The sequence below is a fragment of the Eptatretus burgeri genome, chromosome 12 (genome assembly GCF_056783735.1).
Source record: "Eptatretus burgeri isolate ZD-2024b chromosome 12, Ebu_testis_v1, whole genome shotgun sequence".
Taxonomy (NCBI): Eukaryota; Metazoa; Chordata; class Myxini; order Myxiniformes; family Myxinidae; genus Eptatretus; species Eptatretus burgeri.
In genome coordinates this window covers 90,164,487-90,181,913 of record NC_140972.1, presented here as the reverse complement: position 1 = coordinate 90,181,913, position 17,427 = coordinate 90,164,487, and the positions used below count along the sequence as shown (strand labels likewise).

At 45.5% G+C, this 17,427-nt stretch overlaps 1 long non-coding RNA gene across 3 annotated transcripts in view; it reads left to right on the top strand.

Moving 5' to 3' along the window:
- LOC147016113 (uncharacterized) overlaps positions 1-17,427 on the top strand; it is a 59,173-nt gene that overhangs the window by 37,142 nt on the left and 4,604 nt on the right. Inside the window, exons 3-6 of one of the 3 annotated variants that reach the window (XR_015050017.1) lie at positions 12,908-12,978; positions 14,431-14,656; positions 15,147-15,194; positions 15,300-15,438. This is a non-coding gene — a long non-coding RNA (uncharacterized LOC147016113). Of the gene's footprint in view, positions 1-12,907; positions 12,979-14,430; positions 14,657-15,146; positions 15,195-15,299; positions 15,473-17,427 lie in introns of those variants that run through there. The other 2 variants (XR_015050018.1, XR_015050019.1) reach the window with 2 other exon arrangements.

Sequence of the window (17,427 nt, the reverse complement as noted above, 5' to 3'; positions counted from 1 at the left end):
TCATCGCCAGTAATGACTCTCCCGAGCAGGTCTGGATCATCCTCGAGGCGTTCGATAATGTCTTGACAGACAGTGACTCTTTGTTGTTTCTGTCCTCGGGCAGCAGCTTGGAGACCATCTCTACACACACCTTGCGCATTTCGAGATGTTTAGTGATGATGCTCCAGACTGTGTTCTTGTTGATGGAAAGTTCATCAGCAATCATCCGCACCATGAGTCGATGATCTGCGCGCACCATCTGCTTCACACGCTCGATGTTGTCCGCTGTTCTGCTTGTTGAAGGTCTTCCAGACCGTGGATCGTCTTCAACCTCCTCCCGTCCCTCTTTGAACCTCTTATGCCATTCAAATGCACGTGTACGTGACATCGTTTCTTCCCTGTCGACTTGCTGCAGCATTGCGAAGGATCCGGAAGGTTTTTTTCCAAGCTTGGCAAGAAAGTTCAGATTGGCTCTCTGCTCACGACTCATAGCGCGACGACTCAGACTAAACAACGTGTAAAGCACGACCTGTAAAAAATCACACAATGAGCGCAGTGAACCATCACCAATCATATATATTGCTGGAATGTTGCGAAAGACTGTGACGCAACCTGTCCATTCAAGTTGTGCAAGTGGAGCACACAGCAGGCTCAGTCCCGTTACTTTTTTGATGGACCTCGTATGTATTTGCCTCATGAAGGTGGTAATCAAGGTACTTAGGTCACTTCCGGTATGTCACTTCCACCTCATGAAGGTGGTAATCAAGGTACTTAAGTCACTTCCGGTACGTCACTTCCTTACTTCCGGTTCAGGGATTGGCACACGAGGACGACTGCGTGGCGAGCTCTCCTTCCAGTCCCTCTAAAGCTAAGTTTCCAGTCCTAAAGCGTTTTGCGTATTTTGTTGTCATGATTGTATCAGGGTCTGTGAAACTGTACTTATTTTTTTTCTTATTGTGTTCATAACAGTTTTAGCGGGTAGTTGAGTTGGTTTAATGAAAGAATCATGGCGAGGTCTCATGGTAAGTTTAGCGTGAAGTCAGTTGGGGCCTTGGGAGTATGGGGGTGAAGAAGGTTATAAATGGAGAGCGAAGGAGAAAGGATGAGGAGTACGTAACATGTCACAGTTGCTCAATGTGGGCCACGTCAACAATGGGGGAATCAGAGGGTTCTTATTGTTGTTGAAAGTGTGACGAAATCATCCATTTGAGGAAGGTTATGACGAGGTTGAAGGAACGCATCGATAATTTGCAGCAAGTAGCAGAATGTGAGAAATTTGAAGATAATAGTTGGTTATGGTTGTGGAGTGAGGTTGCTGAGGATATTGGAAGTGGTGACGGTGCAACGGGGGAGGGCAGTGGGGACAGTGCAATGAGGGTGGGCGGTGGGGACGGTGCAAGGGGGAGGGCAGTGTGGACGGTGCAATGAGGGCGGGCGGTGGGGACGGTGGGAGGGGGGCGGGAAGTGGGGACGGTGGGAGGGGGGCGGGAAGTGGGGACGGTGGGAGGGGGCGGGAAGTGGGGACGGTGGGAGGGGGGCGGGAAGTGGGGACGGTGGGAGGGGGGCGGGAAGTGGGGACGGTGGGAGGGGGCGGGCAGTGGGGACGGTGCAGCGGGTGCGGGCAGTGGCGGAGTTGCAGCGGGTGCGGGCAGTGGTGGAAGTGCGGGCAGTGGCAGAGGTGCAGCGGGTGCGGGTAGTTGCGGATGTGCAGTGGGTCTGGGCAGTGGTGGATGTGCAGCAATAGAAATTGGGAGACATGAGGTATGGGAGACAGTTTTTGTGGGTGATGAGATGATTAAATATGTGGATTCTTCATTCTGCAGGAAGGATTGTAGACACAGAATTCTGTGTTGTTTTGAAGGAGCAGGATTAAGGGACATTGAAGGAAGGGTAAACGATATTGTTGCAGGTCATGGCAGGAAGAAGTTGGTTGTGGTAGATGGTACACCTCGGTGTGGGTGATGTAGGGAAAGTTTACTCAGAGGTTTTAAAAAATAGATACTGGATATTGGGTAAGTGGCTGAAAGGAAAGGGTTGTGAGGTCATGTTTTCTGGGATCCTCCCAATATTAGGAAACAATATAGAAATTATGAACAGAGCAATAGACGTCAACCAATGGCTGGAAGAATTGTGTAGGGATGAAGGTTTTACATTTAGGAAGCAGTGCGAATCATTTCACAGACAAAGGAAGTGTTTCCGGAATGATGGCTGTATGTTAAATAGAAAGGGGGCAGCAAGGTTTGCGGTGGGAATTGAGGAATTGAGAATTGAGGAATGGCCTCCACCTGTATTGGATTTCCGTGTGTGTGTGTGTGTGTGTGTGTGTGTGTGTGTGTGTGTGTGTGTGTGTGTGTGTGTGTGTGTGTGTGTGTGTGTGTGTGTGTGTGTGTGTGTGTGTGTGTGTGTATACATACATACATATATATATATATATGAGCCTGGTTTTGGCTTTGTGGTTAGGGTGGTAGCTGGGGATTCTCAGGGTCCTGAGTTCGAGCCCCACTGGCCCCTGAATTAACATCAGGGGGGGTTTACTCAACCTGTCATCCTTCCGAAAGGTCAGCAAAATGAGCACCAGTATACTGGTAATTATCCCTGCGCGTCGAAGGCGACGAAAGGGCATCCGGCCGAAAAAAACATTGCCACAAGAAAGGGTACCGTGATTGGAGCCCACAAAAAGCCTACCCTGCTCAGGGAAAAAGGCTTTAAAATGGTGCGATGATATCGATGCGAATTTGGAAGCTTACTGCACTCAACATTCAGGTCGTTATAGAACAGTTATATCGGTAAGTGTGTGTTTATAGTTCGGGCTCCCTACCTGTGTCTGACGGGAATTACTTGTGTGCGCTGCGGAGATTCGTTTACAGCAAACCTCCTTCACTTCACTTCACACACCTACGCCATTGTCCACGTGCATTCGGCCACGTACGTGGGTGGAAATTTCCATCGCCTCAAACCAGGACTCCGCCCAGGATGGCAGGGGCGAGCTCCTTGTCCAATCACGCCACGGAAGGCGGATTTCCCACGACACGCTAGCCAATGAGGGTTGAGATGGCCACAGAAGGCGACTTTCCCACAACGCCCCGTCCAATGAGGGTGGAGAGCGCCTCAGACGGCGATTTGCTCACCCCGGAGGAAAAAGGAATATAAGAAACGCCAGGCTGGGTAGTGGAAGTGGTAAAAGGGTCATGGTCGTCGTCGTGGTGGTCATCATCATCATCATCATCATCATCATCATCATCATCATCATCATCATCATCATCGTGTTGCGGGATCGAGTCCCGCCGAGCTGGATCATCGTCGCCTCTGATCTTCTCCTTGGCCTTGGTCGATTGGTGCGTCACCGGTTGGAGAGCGCGGTACCTGGTGTTTGGAGCGGAATCGTATTGCGGGTTCGAATCCTGCCGAGCCGGATCGTAGAAGACCACACGAGGTGGACAGGTCCAAGCACAGGCTCTGGTCTCTTAATCACCTGTCCTCGAGCTAGAGGCCTTCAATAAATACCCGACGGGTCCATTTCAGTGTGTGTGTGTTTGTGTGTGAGCCCGTCTTTAAGTAGCAACTGTATAAGTGCTTTTGCTTGTACATTGACTGCATTTCTTACAGTCGGATAACTCTACTCTTTGTGTGTTCCCTCCCCCCCCCCCATTATAAATAAATCCCCTGTTAAATGTTTCAGCTCGTTTCTGTGTTTTCTTCATTGGTTTAGCACGGTGCGTGTTGGGAAATTTGGAAGTGGAAAATTGTGCATTTGGACCGACGGGCCTCGGTAATCATCCGCTCGGGTTACGCACGGTTCGAGCACGCTAACGGCTGATCCGCTGTGGCGACCCCTAACGGGAGCAGCCGAAAGAAGAAGAAGAAGCTATGAATATATATGTATGTATATACAATATACATGTGTGTATATGTATATATATATATATATATATTAGTACGGGCCCGTAGGGGCGGTCCCGAAGGTGCGTGCCCGTAGGTGAGTGCCAGTATTTGCAGCCCTCTCTCGCCTCCTCTCTCGCCCCCTCTCTCGCCCCCCTCTATCGCCCCCTCTCTCGCCCCCCTCTCTCACCCCCTCTCTCTCGCCCCCTCTCTCACCCCCTCTCTCTCGCCCCCTCTCTCACCCCCTCTCTCACCCCCTCTCTCACCCCCTCTCTTGCCCCCCTCTATCCCCCCAAGTCTCGCCCTTCCTCTCTCCCCCTTCTCTCCCGCCCCCACTCTCATCCCCCCTCTCCCATCCCCCTCTCTCGCAGATATTGGTCGACAGATAAATGGCCGTAACTTGGGAATTGCTCGTCCGATTCATATCAAACCTCGAAAAGGCACATCCACGGGTCCCCAGCAATATTCCTGGCAAGTTTCAATCAGATCGGACCATCAATCATGCAAAAAATAAATAAATAAATAAATAAACATTAATTGTGACGTCATTCGTGATGTCATAGCACCGTGTCTTGTCATTGGTCGACAGATAAATGGCCGTAACTTGGGAACCGCTTGTCCGATTAATATCAAACCTTGAAAAGGCACATCAGCGGGTCCCCAGCAATATTCCTGGCAAGTTTCAATCAAATCGGACTGGCGGTCGTCGAGAAACGGCGGTCGTAGACACACACACACACACACACACACACAGACACACACACACACACACACACACACACACACACACACACACACACACCCCCACACCCACACACACACACAGTGGTGGGATTATATATATATATATATATCTATATATATCTATATATCTGTATATATATATATATATATATATATATACACATTTCTGCAGGGAAGCCCGAAAGTTATTTCCCTCCGTCACTTCCCCTCTGCCCTCGCCCCCTCGCCCGCTATGATATGCAGAAACACTGACTCAGAAGAATGATGGAGCACATACAGATACAATGACAATTTAATTATTGAAAGTACTGTACAATAAAACCTGTATATTAAAAGAGTTCAAGAACAATGCTTCACTGGGAAGGGGTAAAGTGACTTTCAGGCCACCCTGTATTGGGTGGTTGCTGGAGTACCCTTATTGTCGGTGTGTGTGTGTGTGTGTGTGTGTGTGTGTGTGTGTGTGTGTGTGTGTGTGTGTGTGTGTGTGTGTGTGCCTGCCTGCAACGCGAGGCTCCACAGCACAAACCAGCAAACCGATTTCGATGAAACTTGGCGAACAGGTGCCATATGAGCTGGGAATGTGTGCGTTTGAGTTCCGTTGCTATGCAGCGGCCGAAAAACCGCGTATGGTATTTTCAATACTTGTCCTACAGTTTTGAATGTGGAGAAACGAGACTTCGGAAGTAAACACTTCGAGATATTTAGAAAATTTTACTCGAGCCGATTTTTGATTTAGGTTTTATTTTTCAAATGGTAGTCCTTCAAAAATCGGGCGTCCATTTACCGTCATTTTGTTTGTTTGTTTGTTTGTATGTTATGGACAGCTATGGAGGCCAGAGGAGTCAACCAATTTTGATGAAACTTGACAGGTAGGTTCATACCAGGATCTAGTTCTATGCTTTTGAGCACCGTTGCTACGGACACCACCGTTGCTGAGCAACGGGACTTTGAAATGTTTGAAAAATCAGAAAAAAATTTTGTTTTTTCGAAAATCAAAAATTGGCTTCCAGGCTTTTATGCGCACTGTAATCAACCTCTTTGTCAAAAAATTTCAGCCCAATCCGTCAAAAACTGTATGACTAGTATGCAATTATGTCGCGACCACCCATGTCGCCTATTCTTCTCGCCTCGGACCCGAGCTCCTTTGCCTCTTCCCGCAACTCTTCTCAGCCGACTCCAAACCCCAACCCTCTCGATGACACTCTCTTCCCCCGGCTCTCTTCCACTCTCCAAAATGCACATATAGCAACTTATACAGCTTGTCTCTATATATGTGTGTGTGTGTATATATATATATATATATATATATATATATATATATATATATATATATATATATATATATATATATATATATATATATATATATATATTGTTACGTTTGAGGGGGGGGTATGCATTCAAAGAGTAATTAGGATGTTTAATTAGGTATGCCATGCTGTTCGAGTTTACCAGGATCTCGATGTAATAAGTAGCAATTCAGTGGTGATAAGTTGTCTAGTAAATGTTCATTTCTTCAAGGGGGGAAATGATAATAGTCACGTAATTAGATAGGGACACGGGATAGGGTAAGTGTGTCTGCGTAAACCCCTTTTGGTATTCTCTGGAGACTGGCCGTGACGTCACAGGACAGTGCAGCGGATGGCTCCGCCCCGTGATCACGATTGGCAGAAGGCGACGGCGGTGGGCCAATAAACGGCTCGATTGGAAGTGACGAGGACAGGAGGATAAAAAGGTTCTGTTCGGGGTCGAAAAGGAAGAGGAAGAAGATCTGGACAAAACGATCGTCTTTTTTTGGTGTGGAGGCTGTTGCGCGGAGAGCCTCCTTGTTGTTGTGCTGATTCGATCGTGTTCTTGATCGTGTCTTGGAGCCTTGCTGAGCCTCGTGCCTCACCTTGGTTGGCTCTGGGGTTCTGCTGACTCGGAGTACGGGGTCGAACGGTGGGCGGACCTGCCTCCCTCTCCTGCTCGCAACTTGGCACCAGAACTGGTTCCCTGGCGGCTGTGAGCGGACTTGGGCCAAGACCAGGAGGTCGACAGCACCACGGTTTCTCCTGCCCCCCTGACGAGAGCGAGGCCAGCTCGTCCGACGCCAATCCAGGGACAGTTGCGTCCACACCACGGTCCAGCCTGACCACCAGAAATAGCTACGTTTTGTGTGTGTGTGTGTGTGTGTGTGTGTGTGTGTGTGTGTGTGTGTGTGTGTGTGTGTGTGTGTGTGTGTGTGTGTGTGTGTGTGTGTGTGTGTGCTTGGCGCCTTAGAGGGTTTGAGATCTGTATATTCATTGGAATTGTCTGTGTTTTTCCCCACGCCCGATCCCACACCATCCCGTCGAATCGCCCCGGATCCCCTTTCTTGCCGAGTCTTGTTATTTCTGGTTAATAGTAAAAACAAATAAACATCATCAACTCAGTGAAAAGTGACTCGTGCCACCTTCCTAGTCCCGTTTGCGGTAGAGCGATTAGAACCGCCATGTTTGGGTTATAAATAAATAAACCGCCTCCATCGTTTCGGCTCATTACATTCTACGTTGGCGGGACTGTTCAAGTCCCGTGGACGTCACAATATATATATATATATATATATATATATATATATATATATATATATATATATATATATATATATATATATATACATATATATATACATATATATATGTGTGTATGTTTACATATATGTGTGTTTACATATTTATATATACTAGTGCGGGCCAGTACTTGCGTGGCCGTACGTGCAAAAAAAAAAGAAAAAGAAAAAAAAAGAATTGTGACGTCAATCGTGACATCATAGCACCGTGTCCTGTCATTGGTTTGATAAATAAATGGCCATAACTTGGGAACTACTTGTCTGATTAATATTGTTGCGAATTCGCGCCCGCCGGCGTGCGGACGGCCACGTCACTCGAATCGCAACCGCGTCGCCCACCAGATGGACAATTCAGTCATGACCCTCCGGGAACTATCGCCCGGAGCCAGTCACGGGTGGGCCTTTCGACCTCACCACAATCGTGCCAATCAGCCACCCGCATAGGATAGGGTTGTTCGCCAAACTCGACCTACCTAAGTACCCACGCGAATGGTAAACCGGGCGATCGTACTTCACCGCAGGTCGACTCCGGACACGAGCCGCTTGGGCGGCCCATTCTATACTATCGGGATAACCGAGCGGTGTTATCGTCGACCTCGACGTTTAGATTATTTACCGGGCGTTTTGCACCCACTACGAACCCTTTACGTGAAGCAGGATGGAGGGTCAATAAAGAAAAGACGAAGCGAAACGGGAAAACAGTTCACACAATGCACATTTATTTCCCGGCACACGGAAAGCACATATACACAGCCATACTGTCAAAATGCACATATAGCAACCAAAACAAAATCCCACACCGTGACCTCGTCGCCGACTTCAGACCCCAACCCTCTCGATGACACTCTCTTCCCCCGGCTCTCTTCCACTCTCCAACCAAAACTGACTCACTCTGCTCTCTTCCACTCTCCAACCAAAACTGACTCACTCCGCCACGATACGCCTTGCGCTCGCCATTTTATAGGCTGGCAGGAGCAGCTAATATGAAAATATTTGGATCAGGATGACCTCGGGGGCGGAGCCACGCTCACCCATTGGTCGGAGGAAACGGGGGCGCGAACCTCCCCTGATCCTAGAATTTGCATATATCGATTTCACACAGACACACCTGGAGGCGGGGCGAAGCTGCCCCGCGCTTGCTAATTGGACGGAGGAGAAGTGGGCGTGTGGTGTTCTTGATCCGAATTTTCCCTCGGAAAGGCCGCTATTTGCGCTCGCGGCTCGGTGCACTCGGCACCAATCGCCGAATGGGCCTGAGACAGCCCGACATTCAGTGTTCACAGGTGGTGCAGGAATGGCCGTAGAAGGAGAGAGGTGAAGGTGGTGGAGGGTTTTCGGTGGTGGTTGATGGTTATGGTGCCGTTGGGAATGGCGGTGATGCGATGTTTGCGGGATTGAGTTGTGAAGGTAAAGGTCGTGGCTGTTGGCGTTGTTGTTGTTGTTGTTGTCTGAGGGTTGGAGCGTGGTTGTAGTTGGTGACGATGGCTGGTGTGGTGGTTCAGGTGGTTGTTGTGTGATGGCGGTTGAGACGTGGTTGGTTCAAAATAAAGATAGAACAGAAAAACGCCTAACTCAAAGGATCGCAGCCCGAATGAATCACATAAATTCCCTCTATACAACGGGTTTGGGCTAACTACACATGTACTTGGATATATCTCACCTACGGGCCCTGAATGGTGGTTTGCGAATTTCCACAGCCGTAACAATATCAAGCCTCGAAAAGGCACATACTCAGGTCGCCAGCAATATACCGGGCAAGTTTCAATTAGATCGGACCAGTGGTTGCCGAGAAACAGCAGTCACAGACAGACAGACATACAGACACACAGAGATTGCTGGAATTATAGATAGATATGAATATAAATATATACAGCTCTGGAAAAAAATAAGAGACCACTCCAAAAAAATTTTATATCAGCATCTCCACATTTATGGCAGCCATTCCATTCCAGTGTCTGTTGAATTCCAATACAGGCACACCTCATTCTACTTAATGAGGTACTGATTAGGTGATCACCTGAACCAAATCTTATTTAACAAGGAAAAGTATAAAAACCACTGCTGTGGTTTTTATACTTTTCCCTAACAACCTATAAAAACAACCCTAACAAATCACTATCCTCTTGTAATAGGACCAAATGGATGGCAAAAACAGTGCTAGTTGTACCTCAAAAGTAATTGGAATCAAAAACATAAGTATTGACCATGCCAAAAGAGTTGAAAAGAAAAGTTTTGAGTGAGGAAAAGAAGGGTTCAATTCTGGCTTTACTGGCAGAGGAATACAGTGAGCGTCACGTTGCTTCTATCCTTAAAATTTCAAAGACGGCGGTTCATAAGAACGAGGTCAAGCAGCAGACATTGGGGACAACAAAGCTTCAGAATGGCAGAGGGCGAAAACGACTTTCCATTGACTGGGATGACCGCCAACTCATTCGAATGTCACTCAACAACCGTAGGATGACATCAAGTGACCTACAAAAATAATGGCAAACGGCAGCTGGGGTGAAGTGCACGGCGAGGATGGTTCGAAACAGGCTCCGAGGGGCAGGGCTGAAGTCGTGCAAAGCTAGAAAAAGCCCTTCATCAATGAGAAGCAAAGAAAAGCCAGGCTGAGGTTTGCAAAAGACCGTAACGATTGGACCGTAGAGGACTGGAGTAAGGTCATCTTCTCTGATGAGTCCAATTTTCAGCTTTGCCTAATACCCGGTCGTCTAATGGTTAGACGGAGACCTGGAGAGGCCTACAAGCCACAGTGTCTCGCACCCACTGTGAAATTTGGTGCAGGATCGGTGATGATCTGGGGGTGCTTCAGCAAGGCTGAAATCGGACAGATTTGTCTTTGTGAAGGATTCATGAATCAAGCCACGTACAAGGTTGTCCTGGAAGAACACTTGCTACCTTCTGCTCTGACAATGTTCCCCAACTCTGAGGATTGGTTTTTCCAGCAGGACAATGCTCCATGCCACACAGCCAGGTCAATCAAGGTGTGGATGGAGGACCATCAGATCAAGACCCTGTCATGGCCAGCCAAATCTCCAGACCTGAACCCCATTGAAAACCTCTGGAATGTGATCAAGAGGAAGATGGATGGTCACAAGCCATCAAACAAAGCCGAGCTGCCTGAATTTTTGTGCCAGGAGTGGCATAAAGTCACTCAACAGCAATGTGAAAGACTGGTGGAGAGCATGCCAAGACGCAGGAAAGCTGTGATTGAAAATCAGGGTTATTCCACAAAATATTGATTTAAGAACTCTTCCTAAGTTAAAACATTCGTATTGTGTTGTTTAAAAATGAATATCAACTTGTTTTGTTTGTATTATTTGAGGTCTGAAAACACTGAATCTTTGTTGTTATTTTGACCAGTTGTCATTTTCTGCAAACAAATGCTCTAAATGACAATATTTTTATTCGGAATTTGGGAGAAATGTTGTCAGTAGTTTATAGAATAAAACAAAAATGTTAATTTTTCTCAAACACATACCTATAAATAGTAAAACCAGAAAAACTGATAGTTTTGCAGTGGTCTCTTAATTTTTCCAGATGTATATATATATATATATATATATATATATATATATATATATATATATATATATACACACACACACATAAGAGAGATAGAGATAAGTTTAAATTTGGATTGTCTCGGTACTTTTTGGTTTTGAAGATCGAGGGGAACAGATATTGTAGGTAGCTTGAGTATGGATGGGTGCAGGGTGACCAAGTCTGATGGATAAAAGATTTGGGACACTTTGGCACCGGTTAAGTGGACTGTCGAAAGCCCCATTTTCAAATGTGTGGTTGTAGGCCCCAGAGTGAATGCACATGTTATTGTGGGAAGTGTACCTTTGTACACTTTATTTTGTTTATTCATATCCTTTAAATTTTACGATTTTGAAGAAATGTTTTTATATCGCTAATATCTGAACAAATAAATGTTATAAAATAAAAATGGAATGTATACTGAACAAAAATATAAACGCACCAACTTAAATATCTAAGTCAAGATTGCCATTATGGGAAAATGGTCAAACCGATGATATGTTTGAGCAATGGTTCCTTTGTTTTGCTCAAGACAGATGTTCCCATTGAAATTAACCACTCTGAGTGTGTGGACTCACACGTTGAGTAATCCTTCCCACGAGCACCATGGGGCTTGACAGAGTAATGGTCAGTGAGCGTGACCAGGACACAAACACTCCCTATAGCTTGCCCTATAAAATGCCTCCCCAAAATGTGGACTGGTGCCAAATGTCAACATGCCACAGATGTCACAAATCTTGAGGGAGCGCGCCATTGGCATGCTGAATGCTGGGACGTCAGTACGGGCCGTTGCAGCACACTTCAATGTCCACCACTCCACCATTAGCCGCCTGAGAATGCGCCTCAGAGAGACTGGAAGCACCGTGAACCGCCCACATGCCTGGCGACCACGTGTGACCACCGCCGGTCAGGATCGTCACATGAGGCTGCAACATCTCCGGGATCGACTCCGACCGGCCACGAGGACTGCCGATGAGACTGTCGGGCTGCATAACAGGCGCATTTCAGCCCAGACGGTGCGTCACCGCTTGAGGGAGGCCAAGCTTGAGGGAGGCCAACACCCGCTACTGACTGTGTGAACTCTGACAGTGACACCTCGGTTGTGTCGGCTGTTGTAGCGCAAAGACTGTCGCCAGAATTCTCAAGGAACTCTTTGAAATTTAATGCTCAATTGTCATGGATTCTATAACCAAATTGTTGTGAAGATTTAGTATTAATGAGTTCGAGGTAAAATAGTAACAATCGCTTGGTGCGTTTATATTTTTGTTCAGTATAAATTTCTTAAGTACAAAATTATTTTTGGTGTAGTTTTGATGACTGTATTCCAGCATCGCTTTTTCCACAGACACTACTTAACCATATTGACGGGATACAGTTGCCACGATGCAGTTGTATGCTCCTGCGCTGCGTGCCACCTTTCCTTTTTCAAATATTATTTTTATAGTACTGAAAAATATGAACAAATGGCATCCTGGGAAGGTATGAAACAGGAATCAGGACATTTGGGCAAAAACCGGAACAAGCCCGTAAAATACGGGACACCTCGTCAGCCCGGATGGGTCATCTGTGCTGAGTGTGTCTGGAAGGGAGTCTCCTGTCAAGGGATAGTGTGTGGTCGATGCTGCTGTCTATTTCTCATCCTAAAACCGCCTTCACCTACCAAAAAAGAATTTTACATTTATAAAAACAAAACAAAAAATATATTGATTAAAAAAAATTTCAACTCCCTCGTGATATCCCTGAGCCCACCACACTTTTCTCATCTCCATTCCTCCTCATCCTCCCTCCCTTCCTCCCCCCCCAATTAAATTAAGTCGTTAGCTTAGCGGAATAATTTAGTTTGTTTTTGATGTAGCACAGGCATTATATGGGTGGAATGGCTCCTCCAGTGTCAAATGTCCTTATTTCCTTGTTAAGTGTGAAGGTGCAGCCAATCTTGGTGAAATAAACAATCTCGCAAGTGAGCATATGCTGATGTGTTTCTTGCTGTCACTCCCTCCATGTTTACTAAATCTAAATACCACTTCACTCCAATGTAAAAGCCATTTGTCAACATTTATTGTTATCTAGCTTCTCTATTTGCAATCCTTATTTTCTTTATTTGGCTTTTTCACTAATTTTAATTGCATGTTCAAAATCCGGGAAATAAATACCAAACTGTACTGCCTGCAGGTCCTGGCCTAACCTTAAAGGTGGCCCAACATGTTTTGCAGGGTTTGGCCTTGCCATGTGTATCGTACAAGGTAAGCGAGATGGATGTGCCCTGTGGCTGCAGCATGTTTTGGTGGGGTGTGGCCAGGTGTGAGCATTGGTGTAAGAGGTGTGACATTGTCACTGCTTGCTAAGTGCTGATGAGTTGAGCTGGCGGGATTGAAAACACCACATTTTTCAAAGTACTGCAGAACTCTTTATGGTCATGTCAACTGTCATGCGAGTCAGAACAGTACTTGGCCTGACAAGTTATCTTATCTGAAAAGTTGCATTTATCTATGAAACAGATGTAGCAAATGATCTTAATAATTTGGTGTGTCCAAGGGCACTCACTTTTGAGCTATCTGTCCTTGAGTTCGAATATTTACCAGACAATAAACTGTCACCCAAGTACTTCACATGCAGGATGGGGGATCATTGTGTGCGCCTTCTCTCGGAAGAGTGTTAAACAGGAGTACCTATCTGCCAGCATTGGTAGTTGGTGGATGCGAAACATTCAAAGAATCGGCAAGTTATCAACGGCACCCTGGCCAAAACCCAAATTTCTGCCATAACTGAAGGTAATGGAAAACCACCCAGAATAATGCAGAATGAAGAACTTGTGTTGATTTGCATCGGCAGACAGTTTGGACAATTTATGAAAACCACAGAACGTTGATTGATGTCTGCTAACCATCATAGGAAGCAAGGAGAAGCTGATGTTCCAGGCATTAACCCAGAGCTCTTTTGCTCTGATGAAAGGTTGATGCCTGAAACATCAGATTCACCTGGCTTCCCAGCGTGGTTAGCATCCTCTGATTAATGTCCTGTTAATTTAATCCATTGTTCAACTAAGATAACCCTTGCCAAGAGACTGCTTCAGCAGTGCTGACGCTCTGTCATTAGCATGATACATTAATATAACTAGCAAGTTGCCCGTGCCCCACGGGGTGGGGATGGAAAGAGGAAAAATGCAATTGGCGTCTTCTGTCATCGAGTCGGCAAGCTGGGAACAACAATTCGCATTTATTTCCTGAATGCAATTTAAGTGCTCTAATGGTGGCAAGGCGTTCCATTTGAAACTGTTTGTTCGATATATGTAGCTTTTTAATGCATAGGGTTGTTGTGCTGTCCTCCTCTCCCCTTTATGAGAAGAGAAGTCCCATGACACCAAGCTTCTGCCTTATCTTGACGACGATATTCCTCCACCTCCGTAATAAAAAAATTGTATTTGTGTCAAACCAATCACCAATTGCAAATTAATAGTCGGATCCGCAGGGTGTCCACAAATTACCATTCCAAATTCAAACCGTAATATAAAAAAAAATTAAATGGGATACAATGATGCAGTTTGTTGTATTGTATGAGAAAATTTTCAAAGTTTTATCAAGATCATAATTTTCATCATCATTACTTCTGGGAACTGTGCCAAATGATACAGAACATGTTCAGTATCCTCATCACTTGTGCTTGTACTTGACTGGCCTGTCCCTCTTCCTTGGCAGGATGCTACCAGTCTCCATAAACTTTTTGTGCCACTCCCAAATCGTTTTTCTCAATGATGGCTGCCTACCATGGGTCTTCCTGAAGCTTTGTTGAACCGGTGTAGCTGATCTGGTCTCGACAAACCAGGCAAGACGCCGCGCTTCTTGTAGAGACGCCATTTGCACTGAATGTGACGTCACATGTGGAAACAAAAAAAAGAGATGCCTGGAAACGGAAAAAAGTAAGGTAAAACGTTGATAAATGTTCTTTCACATGCAGAAAAGCACATTGTTATATCCCATTTCATTATGTTTTTATTACAATTTGCATTTGGAGCAGTAATTTGTGGACACACTGTATATGTTCCCTTACAAGGAACTTTAACACAGGAGGAGACCATTAGGCCCATCGAAGTCTGCACTAGTATTACCAACCCATGAGGATTGTCCATGTTCTATCCTTTTTAACTGCTGAGGTCACATTAATGAAGTCTGGGGTTTGAACCACCAACCTCCCAGACTCAGCACCAACCTCCCAGACTCAGCACCAACCTCCCAGACTCAGCACCAACCTCCCAGACTCAGAGTGGTCACTGTACTCATTCAGCCACCTAGTCTGGTTATGATGTTGAATATGATTTGTTAAAATGTTTGTACCTTTTGTTTAATTATTTTTCTAAAAATACGAAGTGCTTTATTTCAGGGAGGTGTGTGTGACGAGCTACATTGTGTTACAGTGAACGATTAACATGGAAGCCCAAAGAAAAGCATCAAATCATTTACCAGTAAGTCGCTGCCTTTGTTCTAAACTTTACTATTTTAATCTCCTCTTTATCCTGCATCAAGTACATTTTCTGATCTTCGCTCATCCTGCTTGCATTCTCCCCCAGAACCATATACGACTCACCCAGACATGCCGGCACAGCTGTGAAGTGTGCACCGCAGAGCGAGCTCTGAGCAGAGAGCTTATATTCTGCCCCACATTAATTGCAGCACAATGCAGCAGTCAGCTGTTGAGGAAAGGATTACAAGCATCGCTGGAACTGTAATCGGGGAGACAGATGTGAGGAAATGAGTCAAAATCAGAACAACACTAAGATTTTCCTTCCGGCAAATAATTTCCATTCATTCTCTTCTTGCTCATCCAATTGTATTCATTGCAACAGCACCAACATTCCCTCTTCTTCCTTCATCAATTTTCTAGAAAAATCATTTTTGCCACATTTCTCTATTTTTATAGAGTAGTTGGCACTGTATATGACTGGATGATAATATTGTTGGCAGCAGCCTGTAAAATGGTTTAGAGCAGGCTAAAGGAGCATCTATTTAGAGGGTGGGGTAGTTAAATACATTGGTTGAGGCTGATGGAAGAGCTAGGTGACAATAGTCAACAAATTAATGGGATGCGGAAATAACGACAAACAAGACATATCTGTATAAGATATCAGCATGATTGGAGAGTGTTGCAGGTAAGTAGAGGGGCAGGCTTAGCGAGAAGAGAAAAACATGTGGGGTCACACGAGATGATTCCATTTTATTGTAAAACTGGAAGGAAGAGCATAGGAAGACAGATTCAACAGACAAGAGAAAAGGGTGACAAAGAAGTGGGAGTGACCCGAAAGCTTTGAGTTGGTGGTTTAGGAGGGGGTAAAATGGCATTGCTGGAAGAGCATATGTGATCTGAAGAGTGGAGGGTGGGATTGGTAGAAACTTTATAGAGGACTGTGAGGTCACCGATGTGTATGCTTCTTTGAAGAGAAGGCCTGTGTCTCAACCTCCGATTGGGAGATACCAATGAGTGGGAGGCATTGGCTGCAGCAGCACCAGTAAGTAGTGGGGACCATACTTATGCATAGGAGTGAGCATAAACATCTCATACATGTTTATGAACAGAGAACAGGGAATTAAGGTCTTGCCTCTATGACATATGCCAATGGAGCAAAAGCAACCCTGTCGTGTAGTTTGGAGACGACGTCTGCCTCAGAAAGGTTGTTGGCTCATGGTGTGGTCATCGTGAGTAAAGTTTTACCAATACATCACTTATTGAGTTCTTGCACCTGAATATAAATGATGTGCTAAATGTGCAGAGAAGTGAAAAAAGGATAACATTCTTGTCATTTCAGGACAGATAGAAAGGAAAGAATGATCAACAAGGGATCCAAAATGGAGATGGGCCAGAAGAGCGGAGGGTTGTAGAAAGACTTTGTAAAGACATTTAGAGTACCATGAGCTTTTGCTCAATAGGAGAGCAAGAGTCATGTGGGAATATTTAAGCCTATGTCAACAACTAGTCTTACACAGCTGTTACAGGTCTAAACCCTCATCAGCAAAATGCATCCGTTTTTTTTTTACGAGACCAAAATTTTCCACCCTTACAGGTTGAGAAACGACATAATATGAACGTAGCGGAAAACTACAAGCACGGTATACCTGATGCAAAGAATGACAACAAAGAAAAAGATTGAAGAAAAGTTATGAATGGGATCAATAAGATGGCTGTAGGTGAAAGAAAAATGAAGCATGCAATTGAAATTACCATTTAGTAGTCATTACATATTAGCTAAGGAAGAAGAAAATGCCAATTGCACCAGAGTAGGATGATCAGAGACGATGGAAAGGATAAGTAAAAGAGGTGGAAGAGGAGAGAGGTGGAGGCCACAAAATGAGATGTATGTACTCGAGCAGAGGACCAGCAATAAGAGGAGAGAATATTAAAGGGTGGGTCGGGGTGCAGCAGCTGCGCAGCCTGCAGGCAATCCATCCGTCTTTGCCTCTCTTCACAATTTGTCGACTCTCACCCCTGACACCAAATGGCCACCCAGTGCCCCCCAGCAGGCTCTGTCCTTTACCGGACTATGTTCGCCTCGCCCTTCTTCAGAATGTACTTTAAAAATAAATAAAATGAACATTTCAATGCTGACGTTCCTGCACCGTGGCCTACCTTTTAAGCCTACATTAGGAATTTTATTATTTGATGTGTCAATGGATTTAAACGTCAGTTCATAACTCACTCTCTGT